Source organism: Echinops telfairi, unplaced genomic scaffold (genome assembly GCF_000313985.2).
Source record: "Echinops telfairi isolate 266 unplaced genomic scaffold, ASM31398v2 ScPeMD7_9;HRSCAF=40, whole genome shotgun sequence".
NCBI classification, from domain to species: Eukaryota; Metazoa; Chordata; class Mammalia; order Afrosoricida; family Tenrecidae; genus Echinops; species Echinops telfairi.
This window is the reverse complement of record NW_022103906.1, coordinates 14,496,067-14,512,591: the sequence shown is the minus strand read 5'-3', so window position 1 is coordinate 14,512,591 and position 16,525 is coordinate 14,496,067. Positions and strand designations below refer to the sequence as shown.

The 16,525-nt window shown below is 42.5% G+C and overlaps 1 protein-coding gene and 1 non-coding gene across 5 annotated transcripts in view; both read left to right on the top strand.

Annotated features, from left to right (window-relative positions):
- MSRA (methionine sulfoxide reductase A) overlaps positions 1-16,525 on the top strand; it is a 569,740-nt gene that overhangs the window by 199,199 nt on the left and 354,016 nt on the right. The window lies entirely within an intron of this gene.
- LOC115868422 lies at positions 8,022-8,212 on the top strand. Its single transcript, XR_004045589.1, has one exon. It is a non-coding gene; the product is annotated as a U2 spliceosomal RNA (small nuclear RNA).

The following is a 16,525-nucleotide window of genomic DNA, read 5'->3' as shown; positions in this document are numbered from 1 at the left end:
CCGCTTTCACCCACATCCTTTGTTGGGTGGCAACCTTCCATGGCATTCTGAAACTAGGGGATTATAGGTACGTGACTTATGCAGTCACTCATTGAAATGACGATTCCACAACCACAAACCCATGGCTGTCAAGTAGATTCTGACTCAGAGACCCTAGAAGACAGTAGAACTGCCCCATGGAGTTTCCAAGACTAAATCTTTTCAGAAGCAAACTACCTCACCTTTCTACTGGAGGGGCTGGTGAACTGTAACCATCAGCATTCAGTTAGCAACAGAACGCTTAACCCACTGTACCACCAGGGTTCCTCCACAGCCCCAAAGGAACATTGACTTACTCCATTTCTGTAAGAATGCATGATTGGTAATCAGGGAAAATGAAAACTTAGGTGGAGTATTTGCTGTAATAACAAATCGCAACTTCTTCCTCCATATTTCTTCTTGAAGTGCTTTAATTATAGTAAGCAGTAGACAAAGAATAGAGAAAGAGTAAAATTTGCAAACTATTATTATTTTTAAATTAAGCTTAGAAGCTTGAGGGATATGAGGGGGCTTTGAAAAGTTTGTGAGAAAACGGAATGCATATATAATGGAGTTTCCCGTGTTTTGAAATACTCTAGTCGTAGAGGTAGATCTGCCAGCATGGAGCTCACATTCTGGCTCTTTCTCCATCCAGAGGGAGTTCTATAGTAGTTCTACTGTGTTGACAGACTTGTGGAGCCTGGTGGAAATGCTCAGTTGCTAATCAAAAGGTCTACAGTTTGAACCCACTAGTGGCTCCACAGGAGAAAAGACCTGGTGATTTGCTCCCATATAGATTGCAGCAGCAGTTCCCAACCTGTGGGTCGTGACTCCTTTGGGGGATGAACGGCCCTTTCACAGGGGTCTCCTGATTCATAACAGTAGCAAAACTATAGTTACAAAGTAGCAATGAAAATAAATTTATGGTTGGGGGGGTCACCACAACATGAAGAACTGCATTAAAGGGTCGTGGCATTAGGAAGGTTGAGAACCACTGGATTACAGCCTAAGAGACTGATGGGCACAGTTCTGTTCTCCCCTCTAGGGTTACCCTGAATTGGCATCAACTCACCAATGGCACACAACAAAACATCAAAGGCCCCTTGCCCCTGTGAGGGTGAGGGCTCCCACTGTATACCTGTGCCACTGGTTACTGATGGTCAGCTTCCCAGCTTGCATTTTGGAGGGCAGCTTACTGCTTGCTTAGCATCTCCAGATCACCTCTTGCAGGGACAAACCAATAAAGTGCTTCCTCAGATTTCGGGGGAGCAAATCTACACATTTTCTAATGTTTGTCCTTCCTTGGTTACTCTCTCTCAGCCTGAGAGTACGTGGAGAGTTTCCTTACATTGAGTAGTTGCTCTAATTATAGTTAACATTTCTTTATGCCCAACTTCCCACTGTTGAACCTATGCTGAACCTATGCTGTCATTTCTGTCTCCTGAGGGGACGCAGACTTCTACACAGATATTTTAGATGGAGAAAACCCCAGAGACTTTCGTGATCTGTGGTTTTTGACTTCATTTACAAGAAGGGTAGGTGACATTGCTATGTATTCTACTGTTCGTCTTTCTCCAACCCTCTTGTACTTCCCGCCCATGCTTGTTCATGTGGGACCGAACTAAAATGGGAGGGAGGTGAGGAGCAGAGCTTGGTGAGCAATATTTCTGCACGAAAGAGAGTTTCAGCAATCAATTGGCTACATCAGTAAAGTGATCAACTCCAGGTTTACCTTGCTGGTAATATTTGGAATTTTTTCAGGTACAGATGAACACAGAATATCATAAAACCCACCTAGTTCTGCTGCTTAGAATAAAAGTCTTATGCCCTTAAACTGATATGGGTGAAATATCCAAGCTAATATATAACGCAGTTTGATATAAGCATTTTCATGTTAATATTTGTCTTTTATTCTGATAGAAAATGGGGAAAATGTATTTCCTAATCTATCTCTATCTCTCTCAGCTCTGGAAGAATATCCTTGTCTCCTTTCAACATCTGTGGATGTTCCTTAGAGATGTACATGTATCTTGGCATCAATAGTACCTGGGTCTAGAGCAGCGGTTCTCAACCTGTGGGTCGCGATCCCTTTGGGGGTCGAACAACGCTTTCACAGAGGTCACCTGATTCAGAACAGTAGCAAAATTACAATTATGAAGTAGCAGCAAAAATAATTTTATGGTTGGGGTGTCACCACCATATGAGAAACTGCATTAAAGGGTCACCACATGAGGAAGGTTGAGAACCACTGTTATATTGGGTGGTTATGAGTCAGAATTGACTCAACAATAGTGGGTAGTGTCAACGAAAGCAGCCCCCAAACTCAAGGAACCAGATACCTAAACAAAACCCAATAGAAATGCAGAAAAATCTCTCCATGTAAGTTAGGCCTTTGGCATGAATTTAAATTTAGCCTCCCTGGGAATTTTGGAAAACCATTTTTCCTCATTGTTTTTGGAAGCCTTATGAGGCAGAGAAAGAACTTGCCCAAACAAAACAGCAGGAAAAGCAACTAACAATCCTCTGGATAATGTAAATGAAATAACAATTGCTAGAGTTATTGCAAAAGTGCTAAAAGCCCTACTTTGATATTTCATCCCCTATTTCTAGACTTTAATGGCTCAGGAATGCCTGTTTTAGCAGTCTTCCAGCACACTAGGGAACAAGGCTTGAGGAGCAACTATATAAAGATAGTCTTCAATTTAGAAATAGGTCATGTTCTAGAGGCTGATTTATAAGGCAGTTAGACTGGAAATATATATCTTTTTTCTCTGCAGAAAATCGCTTTATAAAAGGTGATTTGATTTCCTGACTTGTATCGTTAGTTTTCTTTCACGGAAAATGATATTATTTTCCTTTATTACAACATGTCAGTTTATTACTTATCTGTTGCTGTGTAATCAATTACCCAAAACTTAAATGTCTTCAAATAGTAATTTCTTACTATCTCACAGTTAATACTTGAGTCAAGCAAGAACCTGGCTATAGCGTAACTGAATGTCCCTGGGTCAGGTTCGCTCACCAGCTACAATCAAGATGGCCTCTGAGGCTGCAGTCTCATCTGAAGGTCCAATGCCATGCTTACTCTCATGCCTTGCCACATGGGCCTCTTTACCTGTCTGCCTCCTGGCATGGCAGGTGGTTTCCCCCCAGCAAGCTACTCAGGAGAGATCAAGAGAGCTCCAAGATGGAAGGGGCAGTCTTTTGAGAAGAAGGATTTAAGGAATAGAAGTATATTTCTTCATAATTCAGGAGTCTAGAGGTCTGATTCCAAAGAATGGCTCTGGGGGGTGGGGGTGGGCGGAGTTAGAAGTTGCAGTGTTTTTATAACCTCCTCTTTGAATTGACCTCCCATTACTTGTGTTGTGTCCTATGCAATAGAAATGAGTGACTAAGTACTGCCCAGACTACAGAGGCAGGAGTTTAAGCTCCACCTCTTGTTGGGAAGAGGTTCATGAATTTGTGGCTGTGCAAGTATAATCTGCTGTCAAGTTCACTGAGACCTGCCAGTAACCATGTGAGTGAGCTAGAGAGAGGATCTTCCCTAAAGCGCACCTCAGAGGACTGAAGCCTCAGCTGTTACCTTGATTGTCACCTTGTGGGAGGCCCTGTACCTACGAGAGGAAGCATCCTTTCTGCAGTATTGAGCAGGACAGGATGGAGAGTCCTGTCTTCAGCCTGGCTACTCCCTGGATTGCTGGGGAGAACAGGGACATACTTCCTTTTTCTCTAGTCATAGTTTGCAAGCAAGACCAAAAAAAAAAAAAAAAGCCTTTACTAGTTTGAAAGGGCTCTTGGTGCTATAGCTTGAACTTAAAATGTATTTTTCATTGAAAAAGTATTCTATCAATGGCATTTAGAATCTTAGAAAACAGTCAAATATAAGGTTCATTATAGATTGAGTAGGCCCTTGTGGGCTAACTCATCACCATTTATAACAGCATGTTCATGGCCAAATGGATTCTATATCCCAGATATCCATCTTATAAACCTACTTTTGAAATAAGACTTATTTTTTAAATTGGGGGCTGCCTGTATCACATTAGCTCCTCCCCAGAAACTTTCCCCATAATAGTTCACATCTTGAACTATCAGCCTTTTGGAAATAGAAAATAGAGGAGCCTGGCAGTATGGGGGTTACATTCTTCAATCTGCCTAGCAGCTTGGCTGCTTGGGAGAACAGGTAAATGTTTTCTTGTCTCTGTTTCTAGTTTGCAAAAAAGCTTAACTACTATGAAAAACTATCGGGATGTAGTTATACTCAAAATATTTTCTGCAGGGCCTGGACTCAAGTCCGATTACAGTCACAGTTGTCTTCTATGTTTCCAGAATTCTAGGGTCTTCGTCAGGTACTCCTGATCCCATTTGAAGGGCATGTAAACACGCTTGGCCGCTGGAGATCCCTGCTTCAGTCCGCCTCGCTGTGGCAGCCCCACAGCTGAGTGTACCTCTCCTTCAGGTCCCTGGGGACGGCTGCCTGGCTTTGTCTCCCACATATGAGATCTTCCGGACACATCTCGCACACCCGTTAGCCATGCACCACTCCCTGTGCGTTCATTCAGGAACAGACCCGTTTCTCGAATCTCCAAGGACTGGCTCGAGTGTACATTGTGTATATTTGCACGGTCACCTCTTCTGTCTCTCCTTTAAGTCGGATGACCAAAAGCAGAATTTCTAGGTCATGAGTTAAGAGTCACCCCTATCTTCACTTCACTTCCTTACCTTAAGGTGTACTGTTTCGCATCACTTTCCAAAAAGACACGTTTAAAAACACCCCAAGACATCTTTTTGTATCATTTGTAGAACCATATTTAAAGGTGTTATCCATGATGTTTCTTAATGTGAATATGTACTGGACACTACAAATTCCTTGTAGTTAGCCACAGGCCCGAACCTGCTTTCTCAGAATGGCAGGCCTTTCAGTGAGATCCCACAGTCGCTGATTTACATGTGCTTGTCTCTCCAGTAAGAGATGGGAAGTCGTTTAATTCTTTTAACTCCAGTGACTCATTGAAAAATCAATAGAAGCCCTCATGGTAAAAATTTGATTTATCTTTTTTTGAACGTGATATAAAATGTTTCAAATGCTTTGAAAATTAGGGATGGTAAACATAAATCTTTATTCAATAAATCCCAAATAGATTTTCTAAAAGCTCTCATTTTCTGTTGTGGAGGAAAAATGCAAAAGGGAGAACCAGAAAGGGAGACAGAGAAACAATCCAAATATATACCCAATCCCGGAAAGGCATAGTACTTGCTGATTTACTATGTCTATATTTCTCTCAGAACCCTAAAATACAAAAGAAAGCAAACATAGAAACACCTCAAAGAGGCTTTATTGACATATAAATCACATACCATACAATTATTGGCTTAAGTATTTTTAATTTCTATTTACAGAGTTTGAAAGGTAAAAAAGAGAACAGTCTTTTAAAAACGCAAAGTGTCTCCTATTTTACAGATGATCCTACATTGGATTTGTCCCAGTAAACAGTGTATCATGTAGATATCTGTGTTTATCAAGTTACTTCCTTTTTATAGTGTGTGTGTGGGGGGGTATTATTCATCAATATAGTTAATTTTATGCAAAATATTGATGTCCATCTTGTTGCCAAACAATCCTGAAAGGACTGTGTGGTAATCATTTCTTTCAGAAGTTTAAGGACTTGGAACTTACAGATGTCTGGAAGTCCAACTCTTCCAAGACGTTATTCTGCTTCGTTTCCCTCAACTCTTCCCTTGAGTGTATTCCTTCATCTCCCTGGGTTCTGAAACTCTGCAGTGTCCCACAGAAACTCAGCCAACTGGGACATGGCTTTTCAGATAAGTGATGAGTATTAGAGCTATAGGGGAAGCCAGCATATCTACTTCATCCAAGGAAAAAGAGGATGGTGTCCTAAGTCACCCCCTTTACTAAGGTGGGGTCCTACTGATGTCGCTAAGGAAACAAAAGGTGTGACTCGGTTCACACCTGCTACTAAGGCTAGGTCTTAATCTCACCCCAATTCTGCCCATTAGTGTAGTAGAGGAGGCCGTCCTAAATGGGACTGTAGCCACAGGCATGCAGAGTCCAGAATTGTAATACATCACATCGAGAATTATGGCTAGAAGGGTCATATTAACTGACTATAACTCAGTTATATTAGCAAAAATCATGTTTTAGAAGCTGTATAGGAGCAAAAATTGTGTTTTAGAAGCTGATCTCTGATGAACTTTCAGTTTCATGTTTTAATTCCCCTTAGAATGCTGCATCTCTTTCTCCCACTCCCCAACAATAAGCAACGCTTGAATAAACTGGAAGCCCTATTATCTTTAATAGAGGCCAGCCCAACAAGTTGACATCCATATTTTTATCTATGACTGTTCCTCTTTCTCAAAGCTACACGTTGAGCTGTCTCTCTCTGTCTATATGTTGCTAATGTAAAAGGAACATTGGGAAACGTTTGCAGCAGGTTTGTAGCACTTTTTTTTCCACGCTGTTTTGTTTTTCATTTGTGATTATGAGCTTCCATCACAAATTAAAGTAATCATTCATATAAGAACAGCAATAAGGAAGCCCGTCGACCCACCCCTGCACTGTAGCAGGTCTGTTTTGTGGTGGGGGGAAAGGTTAGTGTTGATCTGGAACAGATTGTAAGGGCAGGTCTGGGCCGGTCAGGCTCAGCTGAGCATCAGACCCCATCATTTATTTCTGTCAAAGTGGGTGGAGGGTGGAGGGGGAGAGGGAGCCACTGGACCTCTCCAGTTCATCTGCAGACTGACAGCTGACGGCGTGACATGTAACCTCCAGGCAGATGATGCGCTATCGAGATGCAGCGCACTACCTGCTAAAGAACTCGGACCTGTTCACAAGGAGAAGTCAGCGCCGCTGCACGGTGCCTTCCTAAAGCCGTGCTGCCCCTCTCTCCCTCCGTGTGTATAGAACCGTTGGTGGAAGCACATTTAATGGTGTGTCGGAGGCGAACGGTTAGGTTCCAAAGAGACAGACTGATAGGACAAGGAAATACCTTGGTGGGCTTTAGGCCTTAATTATAGTCACATATTGATTATTTTAATATGGCGTAACTGACATTGACAAACGTGGGGTGAGAAAGTAAAGAACTTGCCTGCATCTCCTTGTAGGCGATCAAAGCCAGGCAAGTGAGGAAGCGAGGTGTCTCAAGTGCATGAAGGGCAACTCCCTTTTAAACGGTAGTAAAAAAGTATGACTTCTGCATGATCCTGAATAGATCTGCACAACTCGAAATTACATTGTAGGTTCGAATCAGTACCACAAACCTTAGAATAAAGGAAACACATTTGGATTTTCTTTTTTTTTTAAATCGTTTTATTAGGGGCTCATACAACTCTTATCATAATCCATACATACATCAATTGTGTAAAGCACATTTGTACATTCATTGCCCTCATCATTCTCAAAACATTTCCTCTCCATTTAAGCCCTGGCATCAGGTCTTCATTTTTACCCCTCCCTCCCCACTCTTCACTCCCTCATGAGTCCTTGATAATTTATAAATTATTATTTTGTCATATCTTGCCCTGTCTGACGTCTCCCTTCACCCACTTTGCTGTTGTCTATCCCCCAGGGAGGAGGTCACATGTAGATCCTTGTAATTGGTTCCCTCTTTCCAAACCACTCTCCCTCTACCCTCCCAGTATTACCACTCACACCACTGGTCCTTAAGAGATCATCTGCCCTGGATTCCCTGTGTTTCCAGTTCCTATCTGTACCAGTGTACATCCTCTGGTCTAGCCAGACTTGCAAGGTAGAAGTCGGATCATGATAGTGGGGGCGGGGGTGGGGTGCTGGGGGAAGCATTTAGGAACTAGAGGAAAGTTGTATTTTTCATTGTTGTTACATCCACATTTGGATTTTCCATCCTATTTTTCAGTACAACTATTTTCAGCACTGTCATTCACAGGGATGCTACATGTATTGGGCTGGGACAGAGATTTTAATCCTCAAATGACCTTAAGATAACCTTATTTTAAATGTAATTTCTATTGCTTCTTGGCCTTTTGGCTAAGATCAAGTGTAGTATCTGTTCTTATCAGTTTAATATCTGATATGTCCTCTAGCCGAGGACAATATATTAAATGGATTTTTGGAGCAGGGAGATGGAATTGGAGCTTGCTCCGTCCACTCCACGCATCGACCTGGTATTGCAGTACTTCCAGGAACGGTGCACCCCCTCGGGGGACTTAAAAAAAAAAGAAAGAAAAAAATGTAATTTCTATTCTGAAGATTATTTAACTTGGGTAGTCATTACATATGTCAATGGGGGTTATATTTAATAAAATTCAGGTGGAAATTTTCCATCAATTAATACTATATACTTATCACAGATGCCAAAGTTAGACATGGCTCTTAAATGTAGTAATTAATGAAGGTATCACAAAAATGAAACTTGAATTCTTCTAAAAGTGAGATTAATGACGATGGAGTGCCTTTGTTGGAACAACACAGTATGAATTGGAAGCATGTGCTAGTCTGGTAAAGTGGAGGAACAGGACGCTTTAAGAGATGTAGGCGGTGCCGTTCGAGAAGAAAGCCTTGGCTAGATGTGTCTGATCAGCAGCCCTAAGAAATGAGGATACTGTCACTGTTGGATGGTTAAAGATGAATGAAACCCAAACGCACTACAATGGAGTCAATTTTGTCTCACAATGGCCCTATAGAAGGTTTCTGAGACTACAAATATTTATGAGAGAATATAGCTTCATCTTTCGCCCTCAGAGTGGTTAGTGGGTTTGAACTTATAACCATGTGGTTAGCAGTACACCACTTACTCTACAGTGCCACCAGTTCTTCTTTATGGGTAGAGGCCAGGCATGGTATGTAGATCAGCAGTTTGAAACCACCAGCCGCTCCTCAGGAGAAAGATGAGGCTTTCTACTCCCGAAAAGCGTGCCAGTCTCAGAAACCCACAGGGGCAGTGCTCTCCTGTCGTATAGGGTCGCTATGAGTCAGAGTTGACTCGATGGCAGTGAGAGCTAAAGGTTGTTGCATTTGACATTGCTGTTCACTTTCTTAGGTTCCCTTATGGCCTTGGCACTGAGCAGAAAATACATAAAATACCCCATGTTCAAATAATGCTACGTACTCGTTTAGAGCACCCTCTCATCCTTATACTCTCACTATTTGAGCTAGAAAAATTCCCTCAGGATTTCTCTTAACAAATTTGTTGACGAAATGGTTGTCCTTGAATGCAGTGTAGTAAACTTGTACATATTAAATTCTGAAAAGATAACTGCACTGCATAAAAAACAAAAACAAACACCCAAACTGCCCACCTTTATGTGTCAACATATGTCTCACTAAAACTCATTATTGGTCAAGGTGTATAAGCAAGAGGGTTCTGCCCTTGCTTGGTTCTGCATCTGCCTGTTCTGAGATTGTAAAGTCCTACTTCTTCTATCGAGGATTCCAGGAGGCGCAGGACTTCCTGAGCTCCCTTACTGACCAAGATGTGCATCTTAGATTTGCTGCTCTGGAGGAGAGGGAGAATTGAGAATCCTGGTGGTGGATGGGATTATCTGAAAGAAAGCCATTGGTCAAGCTATAACATCCTCAGTGATACATGAATCTTACTCTGATTTTGTCTCTTGTGTTGGATTTCGCAGAGTTGATAACCCGGGTATGGTGGGCTCGCATAACTAGCTGTCTGGCAGTTCAGAAGGTTCGATCTGATTCAAGCCTGTTCCACTCCTGGCATAATTTGGGTCTGTCTAGTTAGTGATTTGCTGTAATGCCCAGGACAGCAGAATCCCCAGTTACTGTCCTCTTGGTCATCCGGGCTGGGGGAACTTAGACCTAGAGGAAAATACTGAGGGTACAAGGACCTGCCTTTCACACCCCCACCTCTCTAACATTTCTTTATCTTTTACCCTCTGCCCAATTCCCCACCCCTCACATAGAATATAAGACTTTTAGCCAGGCTTGTTTGAACAAAGGACTTGGAGTTAATAACCAGTTGATTTATATCTGAATTTGCGTTATTGCAGATACAGTATCAAACCGTTTTATTGTGCCCTTTTAAAGGATAAAAGAAAAATACTTATAAAGTCTAAGGTATATTTGACATACACAAAATACTTTTTGAAATTAATGAATCATCTTTTAAAGCTTTTGAAGATGCCCCTGAAATCCCCTTCGAAATTCTCTACAAGTTGATGTTGACCTGATCGTGCTCTAATTAACCTTGCTATTCCTCAAGCACTAGGCTTTCAATATACATTCGAAACCATTTCTTGTCCTCACTTACCCTTGACTAAGGACAAGTCATTGCCATCAGCTGAGGTTGTCTTCCTGGGGTGTGTGCCTTTAGAATGTGTACCCACTGAGCAGAGAGCGTGCACAGGGGCATCTGCCCACCTGCCCGACCCAAGACAACCACCCTGCTGTAGCTGGGCGACAGATGGGCCTGTCACAGACATTGCTATCCCCACGTCGTACTCTGCTGGCTTGTTTTCTAGTAATCAATAATTAGTGCTCAATCAATGAATGACTTTTCTGTTTAGTAAGTTTGATTGCTTGGCAGTGAGACATGCACGTATTTTGCAAACAGAATTTATAAATACTGGCTACATAATGACGGTTGCTGATTTGTTTATGGGGAGAATATCGAAATGGCAACTTTATAGTGACATCTATTTTTGCCACAATTAAAAACAAAAAAGTTGGTTAAGTCCCCAGGCTAGCCCTTCCTTCCTCCTAAATCTTATTTTTTCTCCGTAAGTGTTTTACACTTATTCCTCACTTGTCAACTCTCATTATCTGACACTTCACTACGACAATAGTTAAAAACCCCACCCTCTGACTATTTTGAGCATTAGTGACATACCGGAGGCAGTAACAAATATTGAAGTGGGAGGCAATACTGGCTGTGATGGTTCCGCCTGTGTACTAATTTGACTGGACCAGGAATCTTAGTGGTTTGATAGTTATATAATGATACATTTTTTTCCATTATCAGTAGATCAAATTACCCATTGCATTGGGTAAACCTGTTGCCCAAGACCTTTGGAAAGTGTTGAAAAGCAAGCAGGTTGTTTCGATGACTAAGCTGCACCTGACCCAAGCCATGGTATTTTCAATTGCCTCCTGTGCATGTGAAAGTTGGAAGACCAAAGAAGAATTAATGCCTTTGAACTATGTCCTGGCAAAGAATTGAAAGTACATGGACTGCCAAAGGACAAACTGACCTATCTTGGAAGAAGCGCAGCCAGAATGCTCCTTAGAGGCAAGGATGGTGAGACTTTGTCTCATGTACTTTGGACATGTGTCAGGGGAAATCAGTCCCTGGAAAAAGACACCATGCTTGGTGGCAGGGCTGTGAAAAAGAGGAAGTCCCCTGACAAGGTGGATTGACGCAGTGGTTGCACAGTGGAGTCCTTGTGGTCTCCAATACGAGGACAATTGTGAGGCTAGCGTAGGCCTGGGGTGGGGGTGGCGTCTTTCATTCTGTTGTGTTTAGGGTTGCTATGCGTTAGAACCAACTCTGGCACCTAACAACAACAATTATGTAACCATCCTACATTTTGTGATCCAATGTAATTATCTTCCATTTATGCACCTAGCTGATTTTCACATAATGACTGGTCTCTGGAACCTAACCATGTTGATGAACGAGGAGTGGGTTTGTAGATATTTATATATTAAAGGATAGGACTTCCAGCCATTTGTTTTCCTTTATTGGAAAATGCCCTCTGAAGCTTAGCCTCGATTTCCAAGGAATCAAAATGCTGGTGCTGAGTTGCAAGAAAGGGAAAGTCCCACTAAATCCTCCTCCCCCGCCCCCACCCCACTCTTTTATCCCTAAACTATATATAACCTTTTGGAGATTTTCAAGTGTGTGATTTTTTTTCATTTGCAACTCAATGATTTTTATTATTTGAGGGTAATAAACATCTGTCTCTTGTGAAAAAAAATGAAACTATTACAAATCTGTTCCAATTCCATTCCCCCGCACCCCCTGTACTTTTATTGGGGGCTCTTACAGCTCTTATCACAATCCATACATTCATCCAGTGTGTCAAGCACATTTGCACATATGCCGCCATTGTGGGAAACAGAAGGATTTCTCCCAAGTTGTCTCCCCCTCCCAAGTTGTCTCCCCCAAATATATGCCACACTTAGCTGCTTATGAATGAATATACACTTGGAGGTCATCAGAAGTAGGTTGGGGTTATTCTTCTCCCCCTTCTGTTTTAACAATTCAGATTCTATCTACTTAGGGGGGTGTGATTGCAGATAACCACACGTCACAGGAAGGGGCAGTACAATAGGCATACACATCATAGGAAGGGGATGAGCTATGGCTGTACACATGATAGGAAGGGGAGGAACTAGAGGTATACATGTGACAAGATGGGCAGACCCTAGATACATGATGGCTGCCTAACTTTGGCCACCCTTGGGCGGGCTTGATCTCTCTGGGGTCTCCTACAAGGAAACAGACAACTACTATCCTTATCAGAAGGGAGTGGGCCCTACTTGTTATGGGATAAACAGTAGTGACTGCTTGCTCTAGATGGCTGATAACCCTTAGGGAGAATAATCCCTGATCTACTTCTGATGACCTCGAAGTGTATATTCATTCGCACACAGCTAAGTTTGGCATATATTTGGGGGAGACAACTTGGGAGAAATCCTTCTGTTTCCCACACGCCATCATCATTTTCAAAAGCATTCTCTTCCCACTTGAGCCCCTGATATCAGCTCCCCATTCTCCCCCTCCCTCCCCCTTCCCCCCCCCCCACGAACCCTTTATCAAGTAGAAAAGAGAAAGCAAATTATTTTTTTTCCCTTTGCACCATTTCTGATAAACTTATATCAAGAATGGCAACCTGACTTCCAAATAACCCAAGATTTTGTGGAAAGCTATGCTGAGAAAGAATTTTGTAATCACATTCAGAATGCTGTGGCTGATGAGTGGTGTCTTACATGGGTCCGGAGGTGGAAGAGAGGCAAACAGGTGCCACTTCTGCCCCAGGTCTTGTGGAAACAGTGTTGTAGTCCTGCTAGCTCAGTAGTTAAAGTAGTGTTTGGAATGTGACAAACACTGTTACACATGCTATACCTGTATTCACTCATTTCATTCTCAAGAGAAGTCACACGATCTGCCTGCCGCCATGTCAGAAGAGAACTGTGCTCCGGGTCCAAATGGCTGGAGGTGATCGCCTGGCCTTTATTCTGAGCTGCCTCTGAATGGACATGAACTGCTAATCTCTCTTTTTTTTTCCTCTTCCTGTTTTAACTTGTATTTTAAGCTTAATTTACTTCCAAGCCATATGTTTTTGCTTCTTCAGTTTCTTCTGGGAGATCTTTTGCTTCTATGCAACCTTCTCTTTTGGGTTAGGAGCAATTTGTTTCTTTTCAGTCGGGATCCTTTCAATGCGGCAGGGGGAGCTCAGGGGTGGAGTGACCTGACCATGACCTCTACGTCTGGTGATGCATCCTGAGGGCCTGGTTCACCTGGATGTGCTCAGTGACCAGAGAATGCACATCTAAGCCCTTCAGTTCAGCATGACTCTGCATTTTTAAGCCTGTGCAGCAAAAAATCAGCCCTCTTTTTGGGCACCCCACCCTGAGTCCACCCCTGCTGTTTGCCTGGGCACACCTACCAACTCCACCATTGTAACGTCGGAAGGGCACACACTGCTTCTGCAAAGTGATGTCTTTAAAATATTGGGTGGCTTTCTGGTTATGTATACCCTTGCTAGCCTGGGCAGTGTCCCGGTGCTCTTAAAGTGAACCCACAGATTCAACCCTGTTGATTTGCATGATTTCGTGGGGTTTCCTGGGTCGAGTAGCGAACCATTCTGGCAGATAACCTCAGGCCGCTACAGGTTAACCTCTTGATTAGCGGCCAAGTGTTTGTACCTCTCACGGACTCCCTAGTTATTTTTATTTTTGCTTGTTTCTTCGCAAGTGTTTTCCATCATAATTCATGTTTTAATTAGTTGTAATTATGATCAACATGCAATAAGCAGTAGGATGTCTTTCACTCATCATTGTCCCCAATACCTTTCCATGTTTCTATGTAGCTGTATTTAAATGCTAGCTCTACGAAAATAAATAAATAAATAAATAAATAAATAAATAAATAAATAAATAAATGCTATCCCTACAAATGTTGCATTATATTCCAGTCTGTGGATAAAACTGTGACTTACAGCTTTCTAAGCAATTTTTCCCATCCTTGGGATAACAAAGTTTTAATGCTGTCTTTCAAATAAGTTTCATAATATCGCATTCTCAGCAATTTCCCTACTTTGGGATATTTGATTTTAAGGTTTTATTTTCACAGGTAACGAATGCTTCAGTAGTAAACATTGTTACGTTTACTCCCTTTTCTTGCTCACATTTTCTTTGGAATAACATCTTAAAAGTGGGACTAGTGGGTGAAAAAGTTTAAATGGGTTTGTCGTTTTTGCTATGTGTAGAGATAAATCTTTTCTAAGTCACCTCCAGGAATTCTGATCTGTCTCTCTAGCTGTTGAACAGAACTGCCACCTCATTTCCGTGGATTCAGCACCTCTTGATTCTAACTATTGGAGTATACACTTGCAGATGTCACTTGACCACCTGGGACCATACTTCCTATGTCGGCTAATGGTGCCAGTTAATGGCTAGACACTACTTTCAGGCTGTGGAGCCTGCTAGGTTTCACTCTGAACTCTGTGATGGCTCCTTCTCTCCTCCCAGGATTTCTATTTTTCGGATAATGTCACAAGTCTTTGAACCGGCAGAAGCTCCCAAACTTCTCATTTGATGGAATCCCCGAAGGATTAGCTGAACTAGATTGAGCCTTAAAAGCCTTCAGATTCTGCAAGACTTTTAGTGGTTCGGGAATGTTTTAGGGTGAAAAGGCGACCCCAATTTCAAATATAATGTGAGGAACACATTCATTAAGTCTTAAAATGGACAAAGATAACCAACCCAAACACACAGACACACTGTCCAGATGAGGGAGCACACGGTCAGAATGGTGTTTCGTGATTCAGAATTGGGAAGCTGGAAAATAGGGCAGGGAACAAAGGGAACCATCACAAATTATTGATTGGTAGCAGATCAATAAATCACACTTACAGGCGGGACCACAGAAGTGGGAACAGAACCCAGATTGGAACACAGACATTGCTATATAGAAGGGCTTCCAAGATTGGTACAGAGCCTCCCAACAAGGCAGTCAGAGCCAGACTGCTAGGACATGACTCATAAGAATGCAGGGCTCTGTATTGTCCCCAGTACAGGGACCTCCATCAAGGACAACCCAGGCAAGCCCCTTAGAAAAAGACACCACCCTGCCTCCGCCCCACAGCTGGAGAAGGGTGGAGACAATCTATTCTCAGGGCACTCTACTTGAGGGCAAAATTATCTACATAACTGGTTAAAGATCAGAATGAATTCAATGGAGGATTAATCTATTTGGGGACTCTGCAAATGAATTTTGGGCTGTAATGACCCCGTATTGCAAACTGGGGTGCTCAGAATTTAAGCTCCAATGCTGAAAACTGTCTAGGGCTCCCATAAATTTGAATAGGGTCTTTACGACCTGCAATGACATGAGCCTAGCCTCCCAATCTATTTTTAATTGCCAGTGAGTCTCAACATATCCCCTCTGCCATACTCAGACCAGATTTTTCCCTGGCCCAGGAAGATGTGGTGGTAATAGCTACACCTGACTCTAATGTAAGTAGCGTCTTCATTCTCTCTCTTTCCAAACTCGACCTCTTCTTTGAGACCCTACCTCAGCCTCAGCTCCTCCATGAAGTGGACCCTGACTTCCCACCTTGCTCTCCCTCTGCTAACTCTCAGAGTCCTAGTAGACTACAGTCCCGGACTCAGTACACCATTAATGATAAGCTTTCTTTTATTGTTTGCTTTTGAATTGCCTCTTTAAGGTAAATGTACCCTCCTTGAGATCTTTTACCTGAGGGCCCTTTCCCTCGAGGCCGTACCTTTCCTCCAGATCCCTGATTCCAGCTTCAGTGTTGGCTCTTTTGTTGGAGCTTAATACACCCAATAAGTCAATCCACCTAATGTAACCTACCAAGTAAAGTACATGTGTGCTCACAGTATCTAAACTATATATCATTTTTATGTATTGCCTATAGAAATGCTCACGTTAAAATTACCGAGGATATTATTAAACTACTCACAAATGAGACATGCTCAAATATTGTCCATAGGGTAATTGCTTCCAGACTACAAGAACAAACAAGTGCTGGAAAAGTACAGTCTGGTCACTTATGCCTGCACTGATGTGGGAAGGATGATCATTTGAGGAGACTGGGGGGTAAAGAGTAACAGGAAGCAGCGAATATCCATCTTTGGTCCTGAAACTAGTGCTTGAATCGCAGCTACTACTATTCTGTTTCTTGAAAAGTCGGTCCCACTGTCTTTACTTCTAGGAGCCCTGGTGGCCGAGTGGTTACGCATTGGGCTTTGATCTGCATGGTTGGCAGGTCAAACCACCAGACGGGGTGTTCTACTCCTGTA